Source organism: Neopsephotus bourkii, unplaced genomic scaffold, assembly GCF_033783945.1.
Source record: "Neopsephotus bourkii isolate Nb327-2 ecotype Australia unplaced genomic scaffold, CSIRO-AGI_Nbou_v1 NB_753, whole genome shotgun sequence".
NCBI classification, from domain to species: Eukaryota; Metazoa; Chordata; class Aves; order Psittaciformes; family Psittacidae; genus Neopsephotus; species Neopsephotus bourkii.
In genome coordinates this window covers 1,856,836-1,880,234 of record NW_026901251.1, presented here as the reverse complement: position 1 = coordinate 1,880,234, position 23,399 = coordinate 1,856,836, and the positions used below count along the sequence as shown (strand labels likewise).

General features: G+C 39.9%; 1 protein-coding gene across 23 annotated transcripts in view; it reads left to right on the top strand.

Moving 5' to 3' along the window:
* DTNA (dystrobrevin alpha) overlaps positions 1-23,399 on the top strand; it is a 230,603-nt gene that overhangs the window by 8,119 nt on the left and 199,085 nt on the right. Inside the window, exon 1 of one of the 23 annotated variants that reach the window (XM_061354869.1) lies at positions 3,140-3,164. The exons of the other annotated variants lie outside the window; for them this stretch is intronic. The gene's annotated coding sequence lies outside the window, so the exon portion shown is untranslated. Of the gene's footprint in view, positions 1-3,139; positions 3,165-23,399 lie in introns of those variants that run through there. 23 annotated transcript variants of the gene reach the window in all.

Below are 23,399 nucleotides of genomic sequence, written 5' to 3'. Positions count from 1 at the left end.
CAAGCCAGCATGTTAAATGTGCTAGCAGGCCTAGGGAATATGTTTTGTCTTTAAGGATTGGACCAGGATTCTGGTGGGGGCTGACCTACCTGGCCAAAATCAGTACAGTGAAAGAACTGTTTTGAAGAGGTATACTGAAGCAGTTTCATGGTGGTGTGCACTAATTAATGGAAACTATAGACATTTAAATCCCTTGTGCAGGAATACTGCAAGTTTTGACTCATTTAATGCCTGTCTCCTTAGCCCACATCTACCATTCCCCTTTGTGCAGGCAAGGGGGAGCATAGCTCTTAAATCTCAAGTGTTTTTTACCAGTTTTCTTATCACCTGCATTCAGCTGCTTCTGGTGGAACAATTAGAAAAACACAGGTGCAGTACTCCAAAGGGCTGGGAGAGTACAAAGGGAAAGAAAAGCAGGATGGAGAAGGAGGGTTGTTAAAAGGGGAAAATGGGGTGGAGAAAAATGGTATGTGAAAGGAGAAGGAAAACAATGCAAAAGGGAAGGACAGAGAGAAGAAGGAAAAAACTTTAAGCCAGTCGAAAGAGGGAGAAGAAATGGGGGAGAAAAACCCACATCATCAGACGAGGACTGTACTGTGCTAATGAAAATTAGGACATGCTCCAGCTAAGTTCCTTTTCTCTTAACATGACAGAGCACGACTCATCTTGCAAAGGCTGCTCTGGGTAAAGGGACCCATTTGACCTTACAGGGCTACTTGCATGAGGAACCGGCTCAAGAAGATCTTTACGGGGTGAAGACCACTGTTAGCAGTAGCAGGGTTAAGATGCATCGGCTTATGCCAATGGACAAGACTATGATTTACTTCTTATTGCCAAGTCTGTTCAGGTGGCAATATACTTGTCCTCTGCTAATTACTGGCACTGAAAAGAGCAATGTGAGTCGCTGTATGTTTTAAGCCTGTAGACAGGTGCGTTGGAAGTTGAACTGCATCGTGCTGTGCTCTGTGTATAACCTTCTGCAGAGCAAGGTGATACAGACTGTCAAATACTGTGATACTAGAGGTATTACTTTAGTAGTCCCTTTTTCTCCAGACAGATACAGAAGATTCAAAAGCAGTCAGTGTTCATGAGCACTGCATCAGTACACCCTAAAAAAGCACTTTGCTTCCTGACCCCTGCTTATCTAGCTAGATTAAGACCAAAATTGTTATGGACAACAGCATGAAACTTTTGCACAGAAAAGATAAGTGATAGCTGTTGTACAAGATTAATAACTCTAAAATGCAGCTACTTTGGTACATTTGCACCAAGATTAGCCAGTCATCCTTCTTAGGCAGAAGAGCAGGTAGAATGCCTTAATGTTTTGGTGAGGGGTATATTTCATTTGTCCCACTGTAATGCTCTGCCATATTTCCACAGGGAATGTTACATATCTGATACACTAGGAGACCCATATTATTATTGCTATTTGCATTTGCACTTAAATATTACCTATCTTATTATTAAAAACAAGCTAGCAGAAAGATAATTATTCCTTCATAATTTGTGACTTTTTCCCCATTCAACACAGGAAAGCATGTAGTAGGGCATTATAAAACTCTTGATTTGTTGTAGGCAATCAGACTTTTGATGGTGTGCTTGACTATCAGAACAAACCACCATGACTTCTTTACCATAAGCTCTGTTCCAAATAATTAATGTAGTGTTAGTGGGCTTACTGAAGCAGTAGGCTATATAACAGTGACTGCAAATCATGGAAACCTACTGTGTCTTTCTGTCATAAAAAGGCCCTGCTTGTGCTGTAGATCCTATGAAGAATTTGTAGAGATACTTGAAAGGATAAAACACTGTATAAAATCCTAAAGTTCAAAGAGAAAATACCACTTGGGATAAAAAAGGGAGCTTAGCCCAGCAGCAGCTTAACCATATATGACAGATCTAGTGCTAAGTCCTGCGCCACCAATGCAAATGCCTCTAGATTTCACCAAGTAGCCAGATGGAAGGACTGAAAGAAAGGCTTTGAGGATACTGACCTGGGGGGAGTGTGCTGAGAGAAAGGGAATGTGCTTTTCTGGTCAGGATATGAGCAGGGAAAGTTTAGTACATGTACAGCTAGATCTGTCTTGCACTTCCTGTGAAAACTACTTTTAAAGCCATTAATATGTATTTGTCTGTATTTCTGTGCAGGATTATGCCATGAATAAAATTGAGAACTATACAAGTTGTCAACTTTGTTATTCTGACATAGGGATAGATTACACCAGGCCTGAACAATGGTCTCCAGAGCTGAGACTTAGAAGAATCATTAGCTGTGTCCTCCTTCCTGTGCCATACAATGACATGAACTTTGAATCCAAATTGATCACCTTCAGGCCTTGAGGGTAATCAGAATTGCAGTCAAAAGGCTGGTTTAGAGGTGACAACTCCTCCTAGGTAGTTCTCTGTGACCTTAATCATCTCTATGTGTGTCCTGGACCCAACTATTTTCTTGTCTTGCCAGCTCCCCACAGAAACTTCTCGTAGAATAGTCAGCTCAGCCATCCCTCATGCTGCCTCCTTCCTCCCTCTCTCCCTCCATCCCCAGTGCAGAGCTGCTGTTGTGTGCACTCTGCTCTGCAAGCCCAAGCATCTTCTCTTCCATTCTGCCACAGTGGTGCTTGGACTTAAGCAGCTCTGCCTTATCTCAGCCGCTGCTGCACGTTGACCATGGATGGCACGTGAGCATGCAAATTATGTCAGTAATTTATTTGCACTAGTTGTCACACAGAGCAACACAAACCTTGGTGGCTGCTGTTGCTGTAGGAGGTGGGCAGGGATAGCTTATTTAAGTGCCCAAGGAAAGGAAGCAAGCATTTTAGGAGCTGTGTTGGTAGCAGGTGCTGTTTCAGGCTTCTAACCCAGTGCTCACAGTCTTTGTTTCAAGTAGTGTAAACATTTGTAATGTAGAAAGTTCTGTTGATTCCAGAAGACTTTAATGTTAAATAAAATGAATACGGTCACACAGCAGTAAGTACAGCCCTAGGAAAGTATGTATGAGAATGCTGTCACTGCTAAGAGATGTATGCTTGTTGGAAGCCATGTTGTGGCTTTTTGGCTTTTTGGCCCTTACAAGCATAGCAATGGTTTATCTTGCTTTTGTTTATTTGTAAGAAAAAGCAAGATGGAGCTGCATGTCTGTTCTGAAGCTGAAGTATAGATTAAAGGTACTCTTGGGGCCCCCCCCCCGCCAGCTCCCCGAGCTTTAGTTTTTTGGAGACTGCAGCAATGTATTCTAAGCAGTCACAGAAGCTTTAATGACAGCTGTTTTGCTTGAAAGCCTCTGTCAGTGTCTGTAACATGATTTGATGTAATCCTTTGGATTTCCTTATGTTTAAAAAAGCTGCAGAGTCTTCTCCTACCAAACCACTTTTAACAGTTGAAATTTTAGCAGGGAATATTTAAAAAATCTACCATCTCTGATGATCCTACTGTTCACATTTTTTAATACATCTCTTACCTTAGCCTGAATGACCAGCTAAGGACATGACTTAGGAAATATGGGAGTTTGGGAAAAAGAAGCTCACAAATAAAATAGCGCTAGCAGGAATCTTATTAGTCCCATATCCCTATGCCATTTGCTGCTCAAAAGTGAGGAAAACCATTTAAAAATGAACTTGTGTTTCATGGTAGTCTTTATGCCTGTGAGTCAATCTCCTCTTACGACTCATCTGTTGAGAAGATTTGTCCTTGAAGCCCAGATTTCTCTTACATATACTGACGTGTTTTGCAAGACCTTGAAATTACCAATGGAAGGAGAGCTGAAAACTGTTGCTGAATCTCCTAGATGGTCACAGTTATCCATAGCTGACCAGAAACTTTAGTTTCATGCACTATGGTACTGCAGATTGTGATGCGCAGGCAGTCGACACTGCGCGTGTGGCTGCCCCTTTGGCCAGGTTGGGTAAATGCAGATTCACCTCAGAAGGCAGGATGTCGGTGTATGGTTCCCTCAGCGGATGGGCTCTCACTTCCTCTTCCCTCCCGTTTTGTTTGCCCGAGATACTTCTACTTTTTCTCAAGCAGTAATAATTGCAAGGGGAAGGCATGGACTGATGCAGTGGGTCCTATGGCATGCTGCCTTGCTCAGAATGCAAAGGAAGACAATGGGGATATAAGGCCTGATTTTAGCACTCCTGAGTTAGCTGTTTGAAACCACCTAGGTCCAGGACACTTGACTTTTATCCTGTTTTTTTCCAGGCGACTCTCTATGGCCCTGCCTAACAGAAAAAGTGATGGTCTTCCCATTGGTACTATGATTTACATCTCAGTTTGTTGATACCAACACACTATCTTTGCTGAGCTACAAACTTATTTGATCAAATCCAGCTATCCAAAATTACCAGCATCCAGTTGGGTTACTGTCATGGGCCTTTGGGCAGTGGGAAAAGGGTGTTTATTTGTTCATTTTGGAATTTTTCCTTTCCTTGCTTTTCATCAACTTCTTTACACTGAAAAGACAACAAAGCTTGCATATTGTTGTAGTTAGCTCCTCACGCATCTGTTTTCATTTAAGGGTTACATTTAAGAATACTAGGGCCAATCTACATTTTTCTAGTAGTCTTCAAATGAAGCAATTAAGAAGGTTTTATTGCTTTGCTTGCAAAGCCCCACACCAAAAGGAAAGGTGTTTCTGTTTTCACTTCCTTGTCTTGGGCAGCCTCACAGCAGTGAAGCTTCCTGGGCCTCTTGCTGTCTGCTTGGCTAAGTCCAATGAATCTTTTGTTAGCAAGGGGTAAAAAATTCATTAAAGATATATTTGCATTTTATGCTTTACCTCATACTTCTCCTTGTGTTTGGGTAGAACACAGCAGCAATTGGAGCATAATGTATGAAATGTTCTTTAATGTGAACACATTTAAGTTGAAGCTCCAGCATACATTCATACATCCTTGAGTATCAAAACATTTGTTAGCTGTGTTATGCGAGCAGTGAGGCTGGAAGCTCAAGCCTTGAGAGGGCCTTTACTACTTCTTTCACAGCTTATTTTTCACCGCTTATTAATTCCCCCCACACACACACACACCTTGCAAGAGCTGAGTGTTTGATGTGACTTTGTTTTGGAAATCGGTAACACGCACTTTCATACTACTTGTGAATCGTCAATGTCACTGGATATTAAGATATTTAGCTGGATTTTGATATATAAGGCTCTGCTCCATGTGGTCTATGCATCTGTATTAACTAGCTTCTTAAATATTGCAGTTTTCTACTTGGCAAATGCTCTCAGCAGAAGCACCTACAGCAATTGCTTCTAGAACTGCAGCATTTATAACTAGTAACTGTACTGGGTTTTTTAATGTTCTATTTTTAAGTCTCCCTTTTAAAAAGAAAATAATGGAACAGTTATCAAGAAATGTAGCAAAAAACTACCCCAGTCCAATGGTTTTACAGAAAATACAAAGCAGTACAGCTAATCTGTGCCTTCTCATACAAAAGGAGCATGTAACACATAGTCTAGGCAGTAGATCCTTAACTCCACAGATTCATACAGCTCCACTGAAGTCACTTTTGAGAAGATCTGCCCTGCTTCTGTATTCCCTGTGAAACTATTAATGGTAAAGCACCCAGCATATACTCTGGGGCAGCATCAAACTACGTGTGAGAGAATGGAAATAAATGCTTGAATATATACATACATGTCTGCAGATGTGGGGTAACTGGGTTTCTTAGCATATTGGGTGCAGAGAGGAGACAGTGATGATGGATGAAAAAAAAACCCTAAAAAAATGTTAGAAATGAACATCCAGGAGCTTTTTTGAATTATTTGTGCAGTGTATCACAAACGCACAACAACAAAGAGAAGGCCAAAATCTTGAGAACATGGATTGCAATGTCAGAGGCCCTTTCAAATCGTGTAGAGTCCATGCCTGCAGTAATCCTGAAGTGGCTTGTTTCAGTAAGAGGGAATATATTGAACACCAAGAATTGTTCTGTTCTTAGTGAACTGACTGAGGATGAACGCATTTCCCTCTTGTAATTGGAGAAATACAAAGTCAGCCCATTTCTCATTGCAGGGCTTCAAGTCCCAAACAGGTGGGAGTTCATCCATTGTTTCACTTAACTGACACGTGAATTTGTCTCCTTTGCTATTTAACTAGTGCATCCCTGATAACACTGGCCACTGTGAAAGTAGGTTTCCTTTTGTCAGATTTAAATCTATTTAATAGCATTGTCAAATAACAAATGCTTCTGTTGCTGTCAGTACACCTCCTTTTTTTCAGCTAAGCAGGAAGAAATGATATCACAAAAACCTTGGGAACTGGTAGTAGAGCTGACTTCTCATGGCAATCTGTGCAATCCAAGTGCCACATCAGCTCCTGGTTGCAGAGGGAAGGCTTCTCAAGACTGAATGATAATAAGTTATGACCTTCCATGTTTGGTACATTTATTTCCTCTGTTATTCTCCTATCTGAGCACTTCAGATGATCAAAAATAACCAGCAAACATTTTGTGCCTGTTTAAGTAGTCTTTTGAATTGACAAGGCATGAAATCCTTAGACCAAAGGATAGTATTTTTCAGTAGGTTAAAAATGTCTGAAAGTCAAGAGGCTGAGTATATTTACCTCAGCCATGATTTTACTGCCATAATAAGATTTTTTTGCTTTGCTGCACCAGGACTTTAAGATTATGTTAGCTTATGCTGAGCTAAATCCAATATGGGATTTGGTTGTAAAATACACAAGGAGAGGTTTGTGGCTGTAGAAAGTCTGTACAATCCCCTTTCCTTGAGAAGATATTAGCGGGGTTGAAAGGAATCCGTTGCATAGTGGTGTCACGCAATCCTAGCTAAAATAATGGTGGCCTTGCTGTTTCCACCTTTGCAAGGCTAACTTCACAAGGCTGACTGCAAGGGGGTAACTTCACTGGGCCTCTTCCACATCGGCTGAGAAAGTTGGGGCTGTTCAGCCTGGAGAAGAGAAGGCTGCGTGGAGACCTCATAGCAGCCTTCCAGTATCTGAAGGGGGCCTATAGGCATGCTGGGGATGGACTCTTCATTAGGGACTGTAGTGGTAGGACAAGGGGTAATGGGTTAAAACTTAAACAGGGGAAGTTTAGATTGGATATAAGGAGGAAATTCTTTCCTGTTAGGGTGGTGAGGCACTGGAATAGGTTTTCCAGGGAGGTTGTGAATGCTCCATCCCTGGCAGTGTTCAAGGCTAGGTTGGACGAGGCCTTGGGTGATATGGTTTAGAGCGAGGTGTCCGTGCCCATGGCAGGGGGCTTGGAACTTGATGATCTTAAGGTCCTTTCCAACCCTAACTATTCTATGATTCTATGATTCTGTGACAGCGTTCTTTCCCTGTGGGTATTTTGTTTTTGATTGCTTTACTAAACCTTGTGTTGACCAGAAATACTTGAGCTCGATGAGTGATGCTCACTTGCACTTTGGGCTCCTTTGTGCTTCATGTGCAGTAGCTATAGAAGAGATACCTCCTTGAGCATGTACAACCCGTACCAGAGGTCACCCACCCATACATCATGAACATCTGAGTAAACCCTTGTGCTCCCCCTCAGAAGGAGCATCCACAATGGCTGGAGCTTAACTTCTATCATTTGATGATTCATTTGCAGTGCTTATTTTCTAAAAATTGCATAGCCTGTTCTCAAAAGCAAGGCAAAGAAAAAAGCAGCTGTTATGAAAAGAGAGGAAGAAAAACTCACATACAAAAACCACAGAGCCTTAAAGAACCAAAACCACATTGTTAGGGTAGGAAAAAAACCCCTCACAGTTTGCCGTGTCTTATCTTTGAATAAGATCAGAAATAGAGTTATATTTTTGAGATACTGTTCATATTTTAGACAATTAATTGCTACAATTGTGAGCCTAAGAATGAATGGATTTTAATTCAGTCCTTACTTGCATTTCTTACTTTCCTGGGGTTTCATAGAGTGTAATCCAGGGAATTTTTCCCTGTTGTAAAAAGATGTATATTCCGTACTAGTGGGTTTTAGACATGTAATATTGATACTGAAATAATCATGCTGCTTTTTAAGCACAAGAAGTGTTGGAACCGACCAGTGTAAATTTTATTCTGTTGTATCACTGAATATAAAGATGGACTGGATTTTATTGCAGTTCTCTTTCTTCTAGCATAGCTTTTATAAAATTTGGTTCAGAAGGCATAAAATCAGCTTGACAAAAAAAAAGAGAGGAAAAAAAAAGTATTTTCAGTGCTGCGTAATGTTTTGTGAAAAGTATTTGCTTTGATAGAATGGTGGAATATTTTGGGTTGGAAAGGACCTTAAGATCATCTAGTTCCAATCCCCCTGCCTGGGGCAGGGACACCTCACCCTAGATCAGATTGCCCAAGGCTCTGTCCAGTTTGGTCTTGAACACTGCCAGGGGTGAAGCATTTACCACTTCTTTGAGCAACCCATTCCAGTGCCTCACCACCCTTACAGTAAAGAACTTGTTCCTTTTATCTAACCTAAATCTCCCCTGTTTAAGTGTGAACACATTACCCCCTTGTCCTTTCTATGGAAGCAACTTCTTCCGTGTGGAAACAGCTCTTCCCTTTCTGTGGAAACAACTGATCAGCAAAAAACTTGGCGTGAAACTGAAACTTCCCATTCAGAAATTTCATAATGTTTCATTTAAAAATTCATGTTTGAATTGAAGTATCTTGACATCTCGAAATTCATTGTTCTCTTTCACCTCAGTCTAAACTTTTTGTTCCTTGAGCTGTTCCAGCACTACACCAAGCTGTCCAGAGCAGAGGAACATCTTGCATGGTGTATCACCACTGTGCAGCTTCTGTGCCCTTTGGGGAGGTTGTATTTACTGCTGAGATGATGTTTTGTCCAAAAGCAGCTCTGTAAGCCAGTCTACAAAGCACCAAAATTAGGAGTCCAGTGAGGTACTCTGCTAGCCCAGAGAGAGGCAGCTTATCCCAAAATAAAACCACTCAGTCTGCTTTGAAAGTGATACATTTTTTCTGCGTGAATGAAACTTAGCTTTTAATGAAGTACTTTGTTTGAATGTTGCTGATGGAAGATTCTGGTTTTCAGCTCAAGTTAAAGCATTTCAGTGCTAAAACCCCTGTTGTTTGGTTTTGTTCTTCCGACCAGCTCTCCTCTGAGATTCTCATATTCTTTGATTGCATGGGTTGTAGTTGGGAAATAATTGTTGTGAAGCCTTCTCCTTTTTTTTGATGCATTCCCTGTGCTTTAAAGTAGGGAACTATGGAACCAGTACTCTGTCTTAAAGCGGAAAACACAGGTCAAGGTCAGATGATAAATTTTCTTGTAGAGTGATACAAACATTTATGTTGGAGGTCCTGACCAAGTTGGAGCCCAAAGAAACACAAATTCCTGTCTGTGTGTGTATATTAAAGGGAATAACCCACAGATGAGTCATAAATGCAGCCTTACTAATGACCCTACCCACACCACAGCTGCTGAACCTTTCTGCAAGGCAGTGAGCTACGAACCTCCCCCAGATGCCAAGAGCATCTCATCAGTATTCCCTGGAGCTGATGGGCCATGACAGACTTCCAAACCTGGCCTCCACCTTCTAGCTGAGGAGCTTGTGTAGAACCCCAGAAAAAAGCGTGTTCCCTGCCCCATGTGTGATGTAGCCCACCCCCATCCTTTCCTTGGCCTCACCTCCTGTGCAGTGAAATCTCCCAGCCCCCTGTAATGATTGTAGCACTGAATTTACCTTTAAGTCATAAAGCAGCAGCAGAGAATCACACTAAATGAGTGAATGCATGCAAATAAATGTAATCCACAGAGAACATGGTAATTTCTGCAATCTTAATGTTCTGGCTATGTGCCTATTAGCATTACTTTGATGGATGAGCCTTCCTCTGACGTAGGATATATATTTTTTAAATGACCTTTGTAAAGGCAGTTCATTTGAAAAAGGTAGAAATAATGCAGTGTTGTTTTAGTCCTTTTGTGGCTCTTCTTATTGAGCAGGCAGTGTTTCTTCCAGGCCAACACAAAATGTGAGTTGAAAGTAGGGTAAGAGCATTTAAGATCCAAGAAAGGGCATGTGGAAAGATAGGGTTAAAGAAAGTTGACAAGCAAAATTTCAGCTGAAGAAGAAAAGACTGATAAATATATTGAAAGCTTTTGAGGGCTGTGAAGTTTATAAAAGGGCACCTCATTTCATTTTGGCTTTTCCTTTTAACTGTCAATTTACTACAACTGAGGTTTTGTTTTCATTCTAAAGAACATTTTGGAGAATGTTTTTTCTGCTCTTGACTGTGATCTGCAAAATACATTTGAAAGATTTGCCATGTGAATGTGAGTACTCAGTGTTTTCATTAAATCTAGATTTAATGGATCTTTCTTTGCGAATTGAGATCTATCATTCTTTTTTCACCTTTGTATTTTGTTTTTCTGGTTTGCTACTATTCTGTCTTCTGAGCCAGTGCAAGCTCATGTTTTAAAAGGAAGTCATTTTCATAAGAATCCTGCACTTCCCATTTGGACTGCTGTCTAAGTCTTGTGTTGTTTTGCAGTAGATCCACAGTCAGAGCTTGCTGTTTGATTGCTCCCACTCTCCCACTGCTACAAGCTACTCACCTCTCTGAATGGGAGGTATGTGAACCTTTCTGTCAGTTGCCTCTCCAGGGTTGTTCTTGTGGATATTTGACCTTGCAGATGCTTCTCAGAATTGCTCAGTCTGCTGCTGCATATTTGGAAATGTGTTTGTGTTTGCAGGCTTAAGCAAGCCTCTCATACTTGCAGTCAATCCTACCATATTAGTTTCTGTGAACACAGGTACTGTTGCTGGTCTTAAGGAGAGTCATGATCCTGATTCCAACACAAGCATTGCCAAGTAGAAGGGCTCTTTTTATGCAAGACTCTGTTCCCCTTTTCATTCTTAGTGTCAGCTGTAAGAAAACATACTGCTTTTGCATTTTAAAGAAGGATGTTTCAAAGGCTTTTGGTCCTAGACTATCACCTCAGAAGGATGTTCAGAATGAGAGAGCAACCATGCACCTACTTCATGTTCCTGGCGCCGGAGGCATATGAGTTGCTGGCGAAGACTCTGTTCTCCTGAATGGTCAGATCCAAAAGCCTTTGAGCTTAAAATCAAGGAAAGAGGTTCCATGGTAGTGCTGGTAACAGTTCCCCGGCTGCTGATCTGTACTTTGGGGGTGACTGTGAGGCTTTTCAGGATCTAGGAAGACCAGTTGGGTTAAAATAGTCCTTTGTTGCATTACTACCATGTTTCTGTGAAAGTTTTAGTGATGAATTGGGGGTATGAATTCAGAAACTTTGGGCTTTAGTCACTTGCTGGCTTCTCCACAAGGGAGGTGGAGTTCTCTGGCCCTGTTGCAAAAGTACCGACCCTCAGAATACTGGACTTTTTATTAAAACACGGCTTCTAGATGGTACAGGATTTTTAACTAAACCAGTGTTATCCTTTACGGTACTTCAGAAAACTTTGGAAATGAAGTATATTAAAAAACAAACAAACAAACCAAACCCAGTTAAAAATCACAATTTTTGAGCCAGTACTGTGATTTCAGATTTCAGGGTGCTTTGTGTTGATATTCTCCTTTTTCTTTGGAAAATAAAATTAGTGTCAAACACATCTCTTATCTGGAATTAGATCAGGCACCAAACAAGCTCATCTGGAACATTTAATTTCTTCTATACCACAGACCTATTTGAAGTCTGGGGCTTAATAAAGTAATTTTTACCATTTAGGAATAGCAGTTTGGATTAGAGTTGCATATGTAGTAGTATCCCTTAGTCTGAATTAATTGATTCCAGGAACTGAAAGTCATGTGCACAAATCTATTTTATGAGGAAAGATAATGGATTTTCAGCTGGTATAAAGGAGATACAAGCCAACTTGCATCAGCATAAGCTTATTTTTCATACTTTGTTGAGGAAATTACTGTGTGATTTTATTCCTTCCTTCTCTAGCTTGTGTATTTGAAAATGAGAATCATGTTGGTTTTTTAGCATCATTGGATGTTCACATCTAAAACCAAAAAGTAATCATATTTTAGAAGGCAAATGAAAAATCACTGCTATCTCTTCTTGTGAGCTGTGTTGTGAATAGGCCTTGTAGGGAATTATGATATGTAAGTGTGTTTGTTACTTAAGAAAGAAAAGCTGAAAACAGGCTCAGTCAACTGCTGTGCTGGGTTTTATTCTGCCTTTGTCTTTTGCTCCCACAGCAGGAGGAAGGTACTTCTAATTAATGACATTCTTCAGTGTTTGACAAAATACGACTCTGCTGTGACTTCCAGACTTCGCTGAGGATGGATTAGGAGTCAGGGAACAGCGAGAGCAGCATGCATGGTCAGAGCAGTGTGGAAAAGTTTGCACTAAGCTTGACCCATATCACTGCTACCCATCTATCATTATTCACCAACATGAGTTAAGAATACAACTTAGATATTGACAAGGTGTTCTAGCAGAGGATTTTGATTAAAAAAAATTAATTCCTTTTGAAAATCTTTTTACGAATTAAACCCATCGTTATCCTTTCAATTGTACTTATTTATAATAATTAGAATAGTAGAAATATATACTTGAAGAATAGATGTGAGCAGGACAAACAATCTATGGCAGCACTAACTTTATGCAAAGAGCCATGATATGCAGTCCAGTGGAATTCTTGCTGTGTGTGAGGTTTAGTGCATGTGGTTTCAGCCACCCCTGACTCAGAGCCTGGGATAAACACCTCGATCTTCTTTTCAGGCAGGTAAAGTGGAGCTGAGAAATGGTTTTTCTGAGACCTTTTAGGTGAAAATCTAATACCAGATTGTTTCTGCTGATTTCATTAGAGGTGCTGGCAACTGGATTGCTATTGATTGCCTTTTAAATCTGATTCTGCATTTTAAAAAGTTGTAAAAGAAAAATGACAGTGATACATGTATACCTTAGTAGTCCTCTGTCAGATGTGAAGGAAACTGCAGTTTATCAATGACCTGTTAATGGGAGAAAAGCCAATAACTGCTCACAACCCGAAGGCCCTGATCCTACAACCTCTTAAGAGTTGTGAGTCCTTATTAATATCGGTAACTGCACTGGACATCATGGGATTACTTATGTCAATAAAACGAAGTAACTTCGAGTGATCCTTCAGTCAGTACCTTGGAAGCTGTTCATGTAGGACAAAGCTATGATCAGATAATCAAAATCAGTAATACAGGTATGAGAAAGGTACCAGTGCTCTTCACACTGAAAGTTTCCCTGTGCTTTCCAGCTCACAATAGCAAAACATGTGAGGTTAATAATACAGAAGTAATTCAGTTTCTGGTGGTAATCATTACAAATTGTTTTGCTGCTTCTGTGGCCAGCTCACGTGGGTGGCTGAAGTCAGGCGGTTGCACCACTTAGGTCAGGCAGAGTTTTCACTCATTCCCATCAATTCTGTATTTTCTCTTTGCTTTGTGTAGGCCTGATTTTTTTAAAGCAATATTGTTGATACATGTGACATTTCGTTATCTTCTTTAGCATGCTGATTGCATCAGACACAGTCCTAGGAGATACAGAGATATCTTCAGATCCTGTTATGGCAAAGGAATTAAAGGGGTATTTAGATCACGTAAAGATACTCAGCATCTTACACGAACAGGTGTGTTATCCTGATAACGCTTGTGTGTACAGCAGAAGTCCACAGCTCAACTGAAGGTGGGCCTTTAGGAACTCAACCAGCTGGTGTGAGAGCCTCTAATGATCACACCTCATCATCCTCACCCTCCTTTTCACCCACTGTATGCCACCCTGTCTTCCCCCTCATTTCCCCTTCAGGACTACCTTACGGATTTGGTCACCAGATCAGCTTCCCAGGCCCCAGTTCCCTGTGCTGTAGGCAAACAACAAAACACTCTTCAGCAGTTGCTGCATCAGCCCTAGCTTTTCTTCTGTGATGAAGGTTATTCTGAGAGTTTAACAGCCCCCGGTTGGGGGGGAATAGGGCATTAAGAAGTATGTTTGTTTTTCTTCATTTGTGTCTTTCCAGATTTTTCTCTTTTGTTTTGCCTTCTGTCTTCCTTTATTTTAACTCTACCCCTTCTTTAGTCACAGTAGTTAGAAAAAAAACCCAAACCAAAACACAAAATATGTTTTAAAGGCAAATATTTTGAAAACCGGAAAAAAATAGGAGCAGTTCATACAGCTTTCACTGAAAATTAAAATATTTTCAGGCAGTAATAATATTTATAGTTTAATTGACTGTGCTGTGTGCACATGTTAAAGATGGTCCTTCAGCTTACGTCTCCCAAGGTAGGTAGTTGCACCAAACCTGAACTCTCTAGTCCGTGACTTTTTGTTGTAATTAGGTGAAAGAACCAGATCCACTTCGGCCAGTGCCCTAAGTGATAAGTAATTGTGTTCCAGTTGTGTTCCAGGGCTGGAAGTGTTTGAATTATGAATCTAAGTCCACTGATCAAAATTGTTTGAAGGTCCTCTAATGGATTTTATTACTGATGTTAATAAATGTAATTTTTTTGAGACACATAAATACAGTCCCATGATAGTGCTGTTGTAACTCTAATGATGTGTCTGTTCTCTGTTAATCTCAAAATAAATCAATAGCCATTCTATTTTCTTTTTGCTTTCTTGGTGGCAGTACATATTGATTGCAAAAAGAGACAGGTGGGAGATCCTGGTCAAGGTGAATTACTTCCCCAGACAGTCTTTTGGCTAAACTGTTATCCCCAGTTGCACTGTGGTGGATTTCCACCAAAGTCTTCAGAAATAAAAGTGGGTAAATAACCTTGGTGTATTAGTTATTTGCATGTTATTTCAGTTTGCTTGTGCTACTATGAGAACACAGGAAGGAAAATACTATTATTTAGTTACTGTATGCTGGTATGTGTTTTCCTGTAAAAAGTAAAACCAAAGTTTGGTGGTTTCTCCTATATTGCATCCAGAGTGATGTCTGTGCATTGCTATCTAGCTGGATTCAGTACCAGGCTTGAATGTATCATTTTCTGATCAGGAGTCAGTGACACCCAGACATAGCTAGTCAAGATGGCGAAAAATAATATCCCATAGGGTGCTTAGACTCATCGGGAAGAGACTGGAAAGACAAAATAAGCTGCCTGCAAGGGAAACAGATTGTTTCCAAAGTGTAGCAAGCAGCACTTGTTGCTCCTCTTCTCCTGAGTTCTAAGCTACTTTCTGTCAAGGCATCTGGTGATGGACCAGCCTGCTCCAATAACAATATCTTTGACGAAGCATGAGCATACTTCCCCAAAAATAAGTTCCTTGAGCATACTTTATCCAAAAATGGTGAAATGCGTGACATAAAAATACTTGAACTTACTGTCCTACTTTCCCCAGTTCCTAGACAGTTTGAGGAGAATTACGGACTTTGTTTTGCTATGTTGTTTGCAAATTCATAGTTGAAGGTGGTATTTTACAATAAAAGCAAAATATGCACCACTGTGAGTTCCACTTTCTATGGTCCTTGACAGTAATGCTTTACAGTGGCCTTTATTTTGGACAATCTTGCTTTTCCAAATAAAATTAAGGCATGTCATAAAATCATAGAATCATAGAATAGTTAGGGTTGGAAAGGACCTTAATATCATCAAGTTCCAAGCCCCCTGCCATGGGCAGGGACACCTTGCTCTAAACCATATCACCCAAGGCCTCGTCCAGCCTGGCCTCATGTTAAGATTTATCCTAGATACTGTCTTGTTTATAGTTTAAACTGTTCCTTTTCCCCTCTTTTCGTTTGTAAACTACTGTTAACCCCTGGTAGTGGTCAGTGTTTAACCCCTGGTTTGTACTCTTGAGTAGCATGTCACTGTCAGGGCACAACTCTTCTAAAGGCTGAATGTCACGTAGCTGCAATAAAGGGCTTGGGTCAAACAGCATGGCCTGGACAGACTAGTTCCAGTAACACTTGCCTTTCTGCAGTACTAGAGAAAATACTGAAAAACGGAAGAATAAACTAAAAAGCCTATGATTTTTTCTTTCCTTCAACTTCTGTGTGAAAATCTTGAACTCAGAAGATGTTTATCTAAAATATGCCTTTTAATAGAAAACAAATTAAACTTGAGTAAAACATGGTGTAACATATGACCCAAAATTCTTACCTCTGGTTACACATGAAACACTCAGTTCATAAATTAGTTCCAGTATATTCTCAGGTAAGGAAGTTCAGTCCTAACAAAATAAGTGTGCATGCAGCAATGAAACCAGCATTGTTTTTATTGTCTGGGGACAGGGGGTTGTAAGTAAAGCATTGTTACATGAAGTCTGTAGAGTTTAGGCAGACATTCTATTAACGTGTGTATTTATGGTTTGTTTCATATGAATGTTTATAATGTTTGGTTCCTCCAAACATTACCAGCTAGGACCATGTGCGAGCCTATCGGTCTGTGTTACCATCCTTCCATAGAAACTCCAATGTCAAGCCACAGTCGCACTTGTATGATTCATAGCTATTAGAAAGAAAGGCTTATTAGTCATCTATTTCATTGCCCTTCCTATATAAAATTATTCTATATTGTGCTGTACATTTACTACTTTTTTATTGGTCTAAATTTAAATTACTGAAGTAGTGGAGCTCTCCCACTGCTGTCCTCAAGAAAACATTCCAGAGCATAATAGATGTACTGTCAAGTAGTATAATAATTTCCTGGTATTAATTTTTCCTTTATTAACTTCATTTCAGTGTGCTGACTACTGTCTTCTGGGCATTTTCCCATGATCTCACTTCAAAACTTCGGCTCTGCATGCTGCAAACATGTTGTGTTTATTTTCAGCTACTCTGTGTGCATATGAAGGGGTAAAAATTAACCTCTACAAGCTTATAAATTTGGCCTGTGTTTAGTAGGAGTAAGGCAATAAAACTGCTAAAATTAATTGATTCATTTTAGAGCAGCACATCTTTGCAAAAGCTCCAAAAGTAATTACAAACAACAGCTATAAACTTCATGTGAGCTGGAAGTTGGTTTCCTAGGCCAGTCTTTAAAAAAGGATGGTTGCACTATCTGACTATAAGCAGGCAGAGTTAAATTAAAGTAAAACCTTGTATAGACTTTGATTTTAGTTGGAGTTTTCTAGTTTATCTAGAGATAGATATCTGCAAATCTGGATATCTAGAGGATTGGTAGGATAATTCATACAGCTGAAGAATTTTGTTTCCCAGTGGAGGTGCACTTCTGTGTGAGCTTGCCTAGGCTGTTTTAGTGAAAACTTTACTTTAAACCAAAATGTTGGCTCGTGCTACCTGTTATTTCATCCCTGAAATGGATGAAGAGATGAAGAGCTCTCACTACTCATCAGAAATGCTTGGTACAAGATGGTGGTTTAAGATACGTTTTTCTGCTTTGCATTCAGATGATCTTTGTTACCTCAGGTAAAGGACAGTACCTTAGCATAAGATACGTTAAAATTCATCAGTCACTCACTCACCTGACTATACTTTAAACTTATTTTCAAGGAATATCAGTTGAATGAAAAAAGAAATAATTCTTAAGCGGAACTAACTCACATAAGGTTTTCCACAACTGGATTCTGCTTGCAGGAATACAATCTGACTTAGACTGTGTAACTTTACAATGTCTTGTAGTAAATATGTATGTTCTTAAGGGGCGCTACTTGATAGAACAATGAGTAAGTCTCATTTCACTCCTGCTTTGTAATTTGCCATCATGAATTTCCTTGCAAACTTTTGATTGCATGAACAGCTCTCAGGTGGCTTGTGTGCTTCTAGCATCCATCTGTTTTCTCTCTCCTGGTCTTGGACAAGTCTGTGTTACACTGACCTTGCGCTACCTGCCAGCCCTTTTGATGCTGAATTTTCCAGTTCACAACACTCTGTCTTCCGCTTTGGACAAAGATTTAGCCATATTGTCTTACTCTGCATGTGATTTGGTTCTAAAAGCCTTAGAGTTCATCAGTTTTATCAAGGATCCGTCATTCTTTTCCCATGAAATGACTGTATTTAATACAATAGTATTTTCCCTAGGAAATACTTGCAGTAGAACTCAAGGATTTTGAAAAGGGAATGTTTTCTAACTGAGGCCAAATGTGGGCAAGAGCATAAATAGAACTTGATTTTACAGAATACATTCTGTAGTTGCAGCATCTGCTTTATGGAGGACGAAATAAATACCTGCAATGCAGAGAATAAGACAGAAAACATGACTCTGCCCTTTGCTCACCAGTATCGCTCACTCCTTGAAATATTTGACTCTTAAATGGCCAGCTTATCAGTCCTTTGGAGTCAGTGAGAAGACTGCTAATGACATCTCGTGTTGTTTTGGTGCATTCAGTGTTCCTTTCTAAATATCCAGGGAAGCCATACAAGGGCAACAAGACAAAAGACAACCATACAGTTAAAAAAAACCGGCCATCTTAACTTCTTCAGTCTTTGCCAGGTTATTTATAAAAGCTGGGAAGACACTCTCTTTGGAGTTAACAAATCTTAATGTACTTTCTTAGCTCCTTTTCAAGAACCAGTGTTATTCTGTGAAATGGAATAAACTGAAAGTCAAAATCAAATCAGTCTTTTGGGTTTTGTCTCAATATTTGCTCTAATTGACATTGCTAAGGTTGCTGTGAAAATATTACAAGAAGCACGACTAAATGTTGAGTATTTGAGTAGACTTTCCCATAGCTTAGCTGCTCAAGCTGTCTTTACCTAGAATGTGATCTTATTGTCACTGAATGATCAGACTGTCCCATTAGTTAACTCGAACTGGTTTTCAAAAGGTAATTGTTCTTTTTAAATTTTAATTGGATCTTCAGACTTCATGTGATAAAACTGCAAAATACATGAAGTGGCATTAGGGTTATTTTATGTAGTATAACTGAGCATACATAAAATTCTTGTAGCAAATGGAAACCTTACAAATTAGTCTTTTGTCCCCTTTATTCTCATTGGAGTCTGGGCAAGCAGAACATACGGACATTCCATATATTTAGTAGCCTTAACAGGATTTGTGCAGAAAAGGTAAAAATGCTCTCTTGGGTGTTCTGGGAGTATTTAGTTCTGCTTTGCCATTGTCTTAGCTCACATCTGTAGACTTCTTGCCAGGAGCTAGGTCCAGATTAACAGCCTTTGAAAATACTAGGTGTGAAGTAGGTGCTCTGAATAGAAAACAAAGATCAGTACAGAGAAAGTAAGTTTTATAAGGCACTACAGTAGATATGTTTGTTGAAGTGAACCTTATGTTCTGAATTGTATTGACCAAGCAAGAAGCAGGAATTGGCTTTGCAAATCAAAATGGAAGTCTTACTGTAAAAATAATCTAATAGAGAGTAGGCTGGAATACTGCTCTACTCAGCATTTATGTTCAAGTCCTTCTATGTTCTACCACCCTTGTGGTATATTGTGTGTTTTGCTATGAAGGTATATTTATCTATATTGCCTTTATATGAATTTGTCTTTGAAAGTATGCTCTGAAAATGGTGACTTTACAGGTTTATATGATTAATTTTGTGTTGGCAGATGAATGATTTAATAGCTCAGAAAAAACAGCAAAATGCCAACAAAGACAGCAGAAGTATCTCCGCAAGAGTATACAGACCTGAGATTTCTAACCGGGGAATGTAGCTGTCATGTTCTGGTGTCATGTCTTGATTGTCATGTAGATCCTATGGTGAAGTCAGGTGATAAAAGACTTGTGACCTCACATCAGTAAGAAATTAAGATATAGGACAATGACATCATCGGAGGTGTAAGGGAAGGGTTCAAGTCGAGAATGGCAGCTGTGAAGGCATGTGTATCTACCATCTAAAGTGCAAAATCATTCAAGACAAAATTACTTATAAAGTAATTTGCTCTCTTAATTTGCCTCAGGAAAAATCTTCTTAAGATACTGTGGAACAACTTAGTGGAACAATAAAAGCAATTGCAAACCTGAGTGCATACAGAAAAGCAAATTGTTTTTAGCAAAGAGAGAAATTATTTCTGTCACATGCTAATGAAGTGTCATGTTTTCAGGTAGAAAAACCACAATTTTGCTATCTACTCATCTGCCTTTTCTAAACTTCTGTGAGTTTGAAAACTATTCCGAACTCTTGCTAGCAAGTTAATATGCAAGTTCTTGGTAGTTGCGTGGCAGGGTATAGACTTCAGATAAGAGCTTGGCACTCTATTTTAGTTTGACCATTTGGTTATTTTATGTGCAAATCGCCTATGCAGTTAAGTGTATGTGACTCCTTCTGCTAGTACTTCTGTCATGTCATAAATGCAGTGACCTGCAACAAAAGAGGTTGATGGCTTTGGTGTCCTGATGCCTTTTGTTTAACAGAGATGTAAAACAGACACTAAAGGGCTGGATTTGTGGTGTTCTTTGCCTTGTTCAAAATATAAAAACTGGCAGCTAGGAAAGTTTGAGGATATAGGATACACACAGATCTCATTTTCTTCCAAGTGAAGAATACGTCTGTTCTAGTGAAAAGGACCTGGTTTAATCATATGAAAAGTATTTTTAGAGTAATTTAAGGGTAAGTAAATATTTATTACTTGTGCAGAACCATAGTAAGCTTCAGCAGAATATTATTAAGAAATGACCTTATATTTAATGACTATGTTATAAACTGAAACTGCAATAATCTACTTTCAAAATAGGAGTCGGTGACTCTCATCACACTGTAGTAAAGGCTGTCATGTAGGAAGATGTGGAGTAGTCTAAAGGGAATGCTCCTGGGAGCTGGCATCCTGAGCACATAGCTTTCACACCACTGCTTACTCTGCATGTGGCAGAAGCATTAGGAAAGCTTGTATTGTTTCATGTTTGTGGTTTTTTTTCCAGTGACAGAATTCATGGTTACTGAAGTTTTATTTATGTATGTGTTAGATGGGAAAGCTCTAGGCATCTGTGCATAAAACTGTAGGAAGTATGTTAACTGGTTTGCCTACCCTTAGCATGAAATTTTTAGAGAGGGCCACAACTCCTGTGTAACAAATGCGTGCATAGTAAGACTGAGCAGATCACTGACCAACACCTGGAAGAGATTTAACACTTCAAGTTGGCTCTCCCACCTCTGTGCTTCACAGTTGGAGTCAGCTGCTGTTGTTGAGTGCTGTGTGCTCAGGACCTGTGAACTGGTGGGTCCCATGATCCCTTCCCCTACCCTGCTCCTAAATCCTCCTGTATGACATCTTTGCAGACAGCAAACATCTCCTGAGTGCTGTGGGAAAGACTGCAGACAAGTACTCCTGGGTAGCTTCTCTGTCCTTGATACTCCTTTGCACATTCATTGTCTTCTGTGAAGCAAAGGGCCTTTGTGCTGTAGTTGTGGACCAGGACTGAGTGTCACTTCACCTAAGGATCCACTAACATTGATGGAAATAGCACACACGTTTCTTGTTGGATTTATCTCCATTGTTGTTTGAGTGTTCTATAGGGAAACCCCTTAAATATCAGGGGCCAAATATATTCTCAAATATAAAATACTCAAATAAGCCAAAACATCCAATCCCTGTCCAGGTTGTCACCATCCCTTTTTTTGTATCCCCAGCTACCTGCACCTTAGATCTGACAGTGATTTAAGATATGCAGATAAATATTTTTGTGCATTTTGGAAACCCAACAGTGAGCACATTTTCATGCATCTTAGGGACCAGATGAGCAGTTTTGTTAGCTGAGTACTACTTGCATACCGCAGACAAATTATTTCCTTCTACTAGTATTACTACAATGTTTGCTTAAAAGGAATTGTTGCAGAGAGATGTTAGTATGACATCTTTAGTCTCTTGGGGTTTTAATGCTCAGATTAATGTTTGAAGTTTTGCAGGGACCTAATTGATGCCCTTTGGTTTTGGAAAAACTTAATTGTATCAAGTTGACTTGGGCAGTGCAAGTCCTGTCTTGCTATTTTGCTAATCCCAGAGAGTCCTGAGGGGCAGACTTGCAACATTTTGCATGGCAGGAAAGGAGTGGGCAAACTGTGGATATTGGTACCGCTGCCATGGGAGGGTCAGAGTTAAAAATAACCTGTATTAGGTTTACAGTAAAGCTGCCATAAAATGAGGAACCTTCTCAACAAAATGGACCCCCATGATGTTTGGCTGGCAAGTGTTTCTAGAAGAGCATCATCACGGAAAAGGGCTGCCAGCAAGATGGAACAGCACAAAGCAGATTATCAGCTCCTCCAACCAAATGGCCTGAGGGATGAGAGGACAGGTGTGGGTTTTGGCGCATATCCCATAATGACTTTCCCCTCAATAAACCTTTTCTCACAGCAAAACCTGGTAGAAGGATCCAAAGCAGAGCTGCAGACTCCCTCCCAGTACAGGATTTGCTATAAGGACGACGGGGCGAGCCTGCGGTTGTTGTGGTTCTGTTTTACTGCCCTGTTAAATGTGATGCCTTACTGCTATTTTTAATTTAATTATTTTGTGAGAGCAGAGGTGATAAATTGTTTCTATGCTTCATTCACACACCTAATGGGAAAACAGTGCAAGGGAGCTGCAAACTGGAATTTGCATGAGGTAGAGCAACATGAATTTCCAAATGCAGATGCTTGGAGTATTCTGAAAAGCTGACGCTAATGAACCCACTTTCATCCCCATTTCTGGTTGTATCTAGTTATAGTTTATAGTAAGAGTGCGTTACACTGTGAACACTCTAGGTTCGTTTATGCTATCCTGTGGTTTTCATTGTAAGTCAAAAACACCTGACTGAGGGTGTATATGTGACCTTGTAAAAGGTTTTTTGCTGTTTCAGCAGAGGTAGGAGGGACCACAAGAGAGAGCAGATTCTTAGCAGGGAGTAGGAAAAGAGACCAGGGGCTGGGTAAATTGTGGTGGGATTTGCCCATAGCCATCCAGATAGAAAGCTGCAGGATTAAAGAGCCCTGCAAGCAGAAAGCTAAGAGCTTGAGTTGCAGGGCCACAGGGAATGCTGAACAGTGTGAGAGAGATTTAATAAGCCAAGTAGAGGATTGATGGATTTTATTTCCCTTCTGATTTTTGCATTGAGAGTAGGAGAAGGCAGCATGGTTAATGTGAGACTCTACTTCAAGAGAAGGAGAAGAATGCAAACTGCCAAAAGGTGTAAGGGTGGACTCTTGATGAAGGTCCTGGTAGGCAACAAAAGAAATAATGTATGCTTGCTGTGCATGCATAATACCCCAGATTGTGTGCAAGTGATACCAGTTAGATATGGGTGCATCTGCTGCTGCTCCAAGAAGGGTAACTAAGGCAAGAGATAGGTGATCTCTTAAGGTAAATTGACGTACCTACGTATTATGTTTATGTTTGCTCATATAGCTGCTTCATAATTAGTTCTGCCAGCTCTTGGTTTCCCTATGTTTTGAGGAATGAGAGCATATTCTTACATTTACTTCTATTTACACTGATTAAATACTAGTAAACCTATCCACCTAAAGGACAACTTATAGTTCATCTTTTCCTCAGCTCTGTGTTGGACATCTCTATATTCTAAACTATTAAGGCTCCTTTATTTTTTATGTTCTTCTGTCTTACAAAAAGTTATGTAAGTTTATAG